Source organism: Aegilops tauschii, chromosome 7 (assembly GCF_002575655.3).
Source record: "Aegilops tauschii subsp. strangulata cultivar AL8/78 chromosome 7, Aet v6.0, whole genome shotgun sequence".
Taxonomy (NCBI): domain Eukaryota; kingdom Viridiplantae; phylum Streptophyta; class Magnoliopsida; order Poales; family Poaceae; genus Aegilops; species Aegilops tauschii.
The window spans coordinates 358,054,249-358,063,739 of record NC_053041.3 but is presented as its reverse complement, the minus strand read 5'-3'; positions in this window follow the sequence as shown (position 1 = coordinate 358,063,739).

The following is a 9,491-nucleotide window of genomic DNA, read 5'->3' as shown; positions in this document are numbered from 1 at the left end:
CCCTAGCCAGGCATTATTTTTGCTTTATTTAATCTAAATAACAGAAAATGAAAGAAGGGTACAGAAGGTTGTGCTTTCTAACTTCATCCATCTCATGCTCATCAAAAGGAATCCACTAACAAGGTTGACCAGGTCTTGTTAACAAACTCATTCCGAATCGCATGAAACCGAAGAAATTTCGAATAACACTAAGTTACCTCAACGGGGATATACACATCCCCAATAATAAGAATATCATATTTCTTCTTGACAGTAGGAAGAGGAAATTCAAAACCTCCAATAATAATCGATGGAATTTTTCCAATAGAATTGATACTATGAACTTGAGGTTGTTTCCTCGGAAAGTGTACCGTATGCTCATTACCATTAACATGAAAAGTGGCATTGCCTTTGTTGCAATCAATAACAGCCCCTGCAGTATTCAAAAAGGGTCTTCCAAGAATAATAGACATACTATCGTCCTCGGGAATATCAAGAATAACAAAGTCTGTTAAAATAGTAACGTTTGCAACCACAACAGGCACATCCTCACAAATACCGACAGGTATAGCAGTTGATTTATCAGCCATTTGCAAAGATATTTCAGTAGGTGTCAACTTATTCAAGTCAAGTCTACGATATAAAGAGAGAGGCATAACACTAACACCGGCTCCAAGATCACATAAAGCAGTTTTAACATAGTTTCTTTTAATGGAGCATGGTATAGTGGGTACTCCTGGGTCTCCAAGTTTCTTTGGTATTCCACCCTTAAAAGTATAATTAGCGAGCATAGTGGAAATTTCAGCTTCCGGTATCTTTCTTTTATTTGTAACAATATCTTTCATATACTTAGCATAAGGATTCATTTTGAGCATATCAGTTAAATGCATATGCAAGAAGATAGGTCTAATCATTTCAGCAAAGCGCTCAAAATCCTCATCATCCTTTTTCTTGGATGGTTTAGGAGGAACAGGCAAGGGTTTCTGAACCCATGGTTCTCTTTCCTTACCGTGTTTCCTAGCAACAAAGTCTCTCTTATCATAACTTTAATTCTTTGATTGTGGGTTATCAAGATCAACAGCAGGTTCAATTTCTACATCATTATCATTACTAGGTTGAGCATCAACATGAACATCATCATTAACATTATCACTAGGTTCATGTTCATTACCAGATTGTGTTTCTGCATCAGAAATAGAAATATCATTAGGATTCTCAGGTGTGTCTACAACAGGTTCACTGGAAGCATATAAATTCCTATCATTTTTCTTTTTCTTCTTTTTAGAAGGACTAGGTGCATCAATATTATTTCTCTGAGAATCCTGCTCAATTCTCTTAGGATGGCCTTTAGGATCCAAAGGTTCCTGAGTCATTTTACCAGTTCTAGTAGCCACTCTAACAGCAAAATCATTATTCTTACTATTCAATTCATTGAGCAAATCATTCTGAGCCTTAAGTACTTGTTCTACTTGAGTGGTGACCATAGAAGCATGTTTACTAATGAGTTTAAGTTCACCTTTAACTCTAGACATGTAATCACTCAAGTGCTCACTCATATAAGCATTGTGTTTTAATTCTCTACCAAAATAAGCATTGAAGTCTTCTTGCATAACCATAAAGTTATCAAACTCATCCAAACATTGGCTAGCAAACTTAGTAGGAGGGATTTAAGCTTTATCATATCTATAGAGAGAATTTGCCTTTACTACCTGTGTCGGGTTATCAAGACCATGAGTGACTTCAATAGGTGATGGATTAAAATCATGTATTTCTTCAACAGGCAGTAAATTAAGACCATGTATTTCTTCAACAGGAGGTAAATTCTTAACATCTTCAGCTTTTATACCTTTTTCTTTCATAGATTTCTTTGCCTCTTGCATATCTTCAGGACTGAGAAATAGAACACCCCTTTTCTTTGGAGTTGGCTTAGGAATTGGTTCAGGAAGTGTCCAATTATTTTCATTTGTCAACATATTATTCAATAGAATTTCAGCTTCATCTGGTGTTCTTTCCCTGAAAACAGAACCAACACAACTATCCAGGTGGTCTCTGGAAGCATCAGTTAGTCCATTATAAAAGATATCAAGTATTTCATTTTTCTTGAGAGGATGATCAGCAAAGCATTAAGTAATTGGAGAAGCCTCCCCCAAGCTTGTGGGAGACTCTCTTCTTCAATTTGCACAAAATTATATATATCCCTTAAAGCAGCTTGTTTCTTATGAGCAGGGAAATATTTAGCAGAGAAGTAATAAATCATATCCTAGGGACTACGCACACAACCAGGATCAAGACAATTAAACCATGTCTTAGCATCACCCTTTAATGAGAAGGAAATATTTTAAGGATATAATAGTAGCGGGTTCTCTCATCATTAGTGAACAGGGTGGCTATATCATTTAATTTAGTAAGATGTGCCACAATAGTTTCAGATTCATAGCCATAAAAAGGATCAGATTCAACCAAAGTAATTATATCAGGGTCGACAGAGAATTCATAATCCTTATCAGTAACAAAGATAGGTGAGGTAGCATAAGCAGGATCATATTTCATTCTAGCATTCAGAGATTCTTGTTTCAACTTAGCTAATAATTTCTTAAGATCACTTCTATCATTGCAAGCAAGAAAGTCTCTAGCAGTTTCTTCATACATAACATAGCCCTTAGGCACAATAGGCAATTCATATTTAGGGGGAGAATCTTCATCATCACTTTCATCAATATTATCAGTTTCAATAATTTCATTCTCTCTAGCCCTAGCAAGTTGTTCATCAAGAAATTCACCAAGTGGCACAGTAGTATCAAGCATAGAAGTAGTTTCATCATAAGTATCATGCATAACAGAAGTGGCATCATCAATAACATGTGACATATCAGAATTAATAGCAGAAGCAGGTTTAGGTGTCGCAAGCTTACTCAAAACAGAAGGTGAATCAAGTGCAGAGCTAGATGGCAGTTCCTTACCTCCCCTCATAGTTGAGGATAATTTTTTGTTTTCGCGTCTTTCAAGTTCTTCATAGTGACCAGCAGATATAAATCCCAAGTGACTCAAAGAATAGAGCTATGCTCCCCGGCAACGGCGCCAGAAAATAGTCTTGATAACCCACAAGTATAGGGGATCGCAACAGTTTTCGAGGGTAGAGTATTCAACCCAAATTTATTGATTCGACACAAGGGGAGCCAAAGAATATTCTCAAGTATTAGCAGTTGAGTTGTCAATTCAACCACACCTGGATAACTTAATATCTGCAGCAAAGTAGTATGGAAGTAACAATAACGATAGCAAAAGTAATATTTTTGGGTTTTATAGTGATTGTAACAGTAGCAACGGTAAAGTAAATAAGCAAAGAACAATATGTGAAAAGCTCGTAGGCATTGGATCGGTGATGGAGAATTACGCCGGATGTTGTTCATCCTGTAACAGTCATAACATAGGGTGACACAGAACTAGCTCCAATTCATCAATGTAATGTAGGCATGTATTCCGAATATACACATACGTGCTTATGGAAAAGAACTTGCATCACATCTTTTGTCCTACCGTCCCATGGCAGCGGGGTCCTAACGAAAACTAAGGGATATTAAGGCCTCCTTTTAATAGAGTACCGGACCAAAGCATTAACACATAGTGAATACATGAACTCCTCAAACTATGGTCATCACCGGGAGTGGTCCCGATTATTGTCACTTCGGGGTTGCCGGATCATAACACATAGTAGGTGACTATAGACTTGCAAGATAGGATCAAGAACTCACATATATTCATGAAAACATAATAGGTTCAGATCTGAAATCATGGCACTCGGGCCCTAGTGACAAGCATTAAGCATAGCAAAGTCATAGCAACATCAATCTCAGAACATAGTGGATACTATGGATCAAACCCTAACAAAACTAACTCGATTACATGGTAAATCTCATCCAATCCATCACCGTCAAGCAAGCCTATGATGGAATTACTCACGCACGGCGGTGAGCATCATGAAATTGGTGATGGAGGATGGTTGATGATGACGATGGCGACGGATTCCCCTCTCCGGAGCCCCGAACGGACTAAAGATCAGCCCTCCCGAGAGAGTTTAGGGCTTGGCGGCGGCTCCGTATCGTAAAACGTGATGAATCTTTCTCTCTGATTTTTTTTCTCCCCTAACACGAATATATGGAGTTGGAGTTGAGGTCGGTGGAGCTCTAGGGGGCGCGCCCCCACCCTTGTGGAAAGGGTGTGGGCCCCCTGGCCTTGATTCTTTCGCCAGTATTTTTTATTATTTCCAAAAATAATCTCCGTGAAGTTTCAGGTCATTCCGAGAACTTTTGTTTCTGCACATAAATAACACCATGGCAATTCTACTGAAAACAGCGTCAGTCCGGGTTAGTTCCATTCAAATCATGCAAGATAGAGTCCAAAACAAGGGCAAAAGTGTTTGGAAAAGTAGATACGATGGAGACGTATCAATATCTATCACTTTGGGACTAGTTTCATTTGTTGCTTTTAATAAGCTCAAACAAATCTAAGTGAAGAACATGAGCATCATATTTCTTTCTCTCAAAATAATTTAAGTGAAGCAAGAGAGAATTTCTTAAAAAAATACTAACTCTCAAATAAGTCTAAGTGAAGCATGAGAGCATTTCTTCAAAAATACTAAAGCACACCGTGCTCAAAAAGATATAAGTGAAGCACTAGAGCAATCCCATAGCTCATAAAGATTTAAGTGAAGCATAGAGAGCAATTCTAACAAGTCATAGCATAATTTTGGTTCTCTGAAATAGGTGTGTCCAGCAAGGATTCATGACTTAAAATAAAAAGCAAAATAAGCAAAGACTCATATCATACAAGACGCTCCAAGCAAAACTCACAAGATGTGATGAATAAAAATATAGTTTCAAGTAAAATACCGATGGTTGTTAGAAGAAAGAGGGGATGCCACTCGGGGGGCATCCCCAAGCCTAGTTGCTTGATACTTCTTGAATATTATCTTGGGGTGCCATGGGCATCCCCAAGCTTAGGCTCTTCTTACTCCTTATTCCTTCATCCATCGTAATATCACCCAAAACTTGAAAACTTCAATCACACAAAACTCAACAAAACCTTTGTGAGATCCGTTAGTATAAGAAAGCAAATCACTACTATAAGTACTGTTGCAAACCCATTCATATTTTATTTTTTTCATTATACCTATTGTATTCCAACTTTTCTATGGCAAAAATTCTTCAAAGAAAACCATAGAATCATCAAAACAAGCACACAACGCAAAGAAACAGAATCTGTCAAAAACAGAACAGTCTGTAGCAATCTGGATATTTCGAATACTTATGTAACTCCAAAAATTCTGAAAAATTAGGACAATGAGGGCATTTTTTATATTAATCTTATGCAAAAAGAATCAGTATTTTATTGCGCTTCTGTTAAAAATATATTTTCGTGAGTGCAAAAGTTTCTGTTTTTCAGCAAGATCAAGTCAACTATCACCCAACATGATCCCAAAGGCTTTGCCTGGCACAAACACTAATTAAAACATGAAAAACACAATCATAACAGTAGCATAATTGTGCAAACACTAAGAACAGAAAGAAAAAGACAAAAATAAATTTTATTCATTGGGTTGCCTCCCAATAGGCGCTATCATTTTACGCCCCTACCTAGGCATAAGATTTAAATGATGCTCACATAAAATACAAGAGTTGAAGCACAAAGAGAGCATCATAATGCATGTGACAAAAACATTTAAATCTAACATACTTCCTATGCATAGGAATTTTATAAGCAAACAAATTATCAAGACAAGAAACATCAAACATAGGCAAAGAAGAGGAATAAAACATTTATGATCTCAACATAATGAGAGGTAATTTAGTAACATGAAAATTTCTACAACCATATTTTCCTCTCTCATAACAATTACATGTAGGATCATAATCAAATTCAACAATATAACTATCACACAAAATATTCTCTTCATGATCCACATGCATGCAAAGTTGACACTCTTCCAAAATAGTGGGATTATCATCAAATAAAGTCATGACCTCTCCAAGCCCAATTTATCAAAAATTTCATAAGATTGATCATTCTCCAAAGTAGTGGGATCATTATTACCTAGAGTTGACACTCTTCCAAACCCACTTTCAATATTATCACAAACATATTCATCATGAGGCTTAAAAACAATTTCAAGATCACAAGAAAAATCACCCCAATCATGATCATTGCAATACGTAGTGAACATATCAAAATTAGCATCCCCAAGCTTGGGGTTTTGCATATTATTAGCACAAGTGAGATTAATAGAATGTACAATAACATCACTACAATCATGCTTTTCATCCAAGGAGCTATCATGAATTAGTTTATAAATTCCTTCTTTTAACACTTCATCACAATTTTCAGATTCATGAATCTCAAGCAAAACTTCATAAAGATAATCTAGTGCACTCAAATCACTAGCAATTGGATCATGATAATTGGATCTCTTAAAAAGATTAGCAAGTGGATGAGGATCCATATCAATAATTTTTTAGCAAGCGAATATGCAAGCAAATAGAAGGCGCATGGCAACACAAGCAAACAAAAGATCGAACGAGAAAAAAGCAAACGAAAAAAGAAGGCAAATAAAAAGGCAATTTTTTGTGAAGTGGGGAAGAGGAAAATGAGAGGCAAATGGAAAATAATGTAAATTGCAAGGACATGAGATTTGTGATTAGGAACCTAGTAGATGTTGGTGATGTCTCCTCGGCAACAGCGCCAGAAATTCCTTTTGATGTGGCTTGAACTATGTCGGTATTTCCCCAAAGAGGAAGGGATGATGCAGCACAGCTACGGTAGGTATTTCCCTCAGTGATGAGATCAAGGTTATCGAACCAGTAGGAGAACCACGCAACACCACGTAAACAGCTCCTGCACACAAAGAACAAATAGTTGCAACCCGGCGTAAGAGAGGGGTTGTCAATCCCTCACGGGTAAAAAGATAGATAAAATTGTAGTAGATTGGATAAATAGATCTCGCGGGAACGTGAGATAAAATAAATAAATAAATAATGCAGCAAGGTATTTTTGTATTTTTGGATTAATAGATCTGAAAATAAAAGCAAATAAAAATAGATCACGAAGGAAAATATAATAAAGAAGAGACCCGGGGGCCGTAGATTTCACTAGTGGCTTCTCTCGAGAAAAATAGCATACGGTGGGTAAACAAATTACTGTTAGGCAATTGATAGAACTTCAAATAATCATGACGATATCGAGGCAATGATCATTATATAGGCATCACGTCCAAGATTAGTAGACTGACTCCTGCCTGCATCTACTACTATTACTCCACACATCGACCGCTATCCAGCATGCATCTAGTGTATTAAATTCATGGAGAAACCGAGTAATCCAATAAGAACGATGACATGATGTAGACAAGATCTATTTATGTAGAAATAGACCCCATCTTGTTATCCTTAATAGCAACGATACATATGTGTCGGTTCCCCTTCTGTCACTGGGATCATGCACCGTAAGATCGAACCCATCACAAAGCACCTCTTCCCATGGCAAGAAAAATCGATCTAGTTGCCCTAACTGGACCAAAGATTCAAAGAAGAAATACGAGGCTATAAGTAATCATGCATATAGGAGATCAAAAGACTCAAATAACTTTCATGGATAAAAACATAGATTTGATCATAAACTCAAAGTTCATCGGATCCCAACAAACACACCGTGAAAAAGAGTTACATCAAATAGATCTCCAAGAGATCATTGTATTGAGAATCAAAAGAGAGAGAGGAAGCCATCTAGCTACTAACTACGGACCCGTAGGTCTACAATGAACTACTCACGCATCATCGGAGAGGCACCAATGAGGATGATGAACCCCTCTGTGATGGTGTCTAGATTGGATCTGGTGGTTCAGGAACTTGCGATTGCTGGAATTGATTTTCGTCGACTCCCCTAGGGTTTCTGGAATATTGTGGTATTTATAGAGCAAAGAGGCAGTGCGGGAGACCACCGAGGTGGGCACAACCCACCTGGGCACGCTTGGCCCAGGCGCGCCCTGGTGGGTTGTGCCCCCCTCCAGGCACCCCCCAGGTGCTTCTCTGGCCCATCTGGTGTCTTCTGGTCCAAAAAAATCCACAAAAAGTTTCGCTGCGTTTGGACTCCGTTTGGTATTGATTTCCTGCAAAGTAAAAAAAAGCAAAAAACAGCAACTGGCACCGGGCACTATGTCAATAGGTTAGTCCCAAAAAATGATATAAAGTTGTTATAAAATGATTGTAAAACATCCAAGAATGATAATATAACATCATGGAACAATCAAAAATTATAGATACATTGGAGACGTATCATGAAGCTTTGCGAAACTGACCATCCAATGGACGAGTGCCTTCATCAATAACACCAACTTCGCCTTTTTCATCAACTAGAGAAATGGTCCGCTTGAGGACTTAAATGTGAGGCAAGAAGCTGAGGTGATTCTGACAATCTGCCTTGTAGTGAATTGAAGACCTTGTTCTGATGAATTTCATAATCCATCGTGCATAAGGCTGCAACTCAAACGGTGATAGTGCAACATTCGCCAAAGTCCTCATGAAGAAATTGTGGTAGTTAATGGGAATACCATGTATAATGTTGAATAGCAGATTCTTCATGATGACAACAACTTCCTCTTCTTCAGAGTTGTGGCCTTTGATATGACTGAGGGTTTTGGTTAGAATGAGGTAGACGGTTCTTGGCACAAAAAGCAAGTCCTTCACTAGGAAGGTCGTTCTTGGAGCTTGGCCAGCCTTCAAAGGCTTCATCGGTGCTTGCTTCAGATGATTTTGAAGCTCAGGTTCCTCATATATGAGCCTTGCACCTTCAACAGGTGGACTGACTGGTATGGCATGAAGTAATTCAGAGGCCGGGGATTTATAGTGAGTATTTTTAGTCATCCAGTCAAGCACACATGAATTCACATCAGCCACATTTCCAGTGAGGTGCAGAGTTGCATAGAATTGAAGAATTAGCTCTTCATTCCAATCACAGATGTCAGTGCAGAAATTCAGTAGCCCATCTTCATGAAGAACATTCAAGACTAGTTGGAAGCAAGGGATGGATTCCATGTCAACATGAGGAATTTGACGGTGCTCAAATACCTTGTCCTTGTCAAACAGGAGTAAAGAATAGAAGTTCATCTAACTTGCAGTCCAGAACCGCTTGCGTCGAAGTCTTGCTGAGTCATATGGATTGAAGTCAGTGAAGAAATGATGCTCAGTGAAGAAATCATTGGCCTTGAATTTTGGCCTTTTTCCATGAGGGTTTTGCTGCTTGGGCTAAAGATTAGTAGTTGAAGACTTCACAGCCTCTTGGGTCAGAATCTCTGGAGCTGCTGACTGAGGAATTGAGGGTTCAGGTTCTTCCGCAGCAGTTTGAGTCTCTATTTCTTCAGCAATAGTAGCTGGAACTTCTTCAGGAATGGAAACAAGAGATGTTTGACACCCTTCAGGTCCCATTTGAATTTCTTCAGTTTGCACGAGGGACTGAGGTATTTG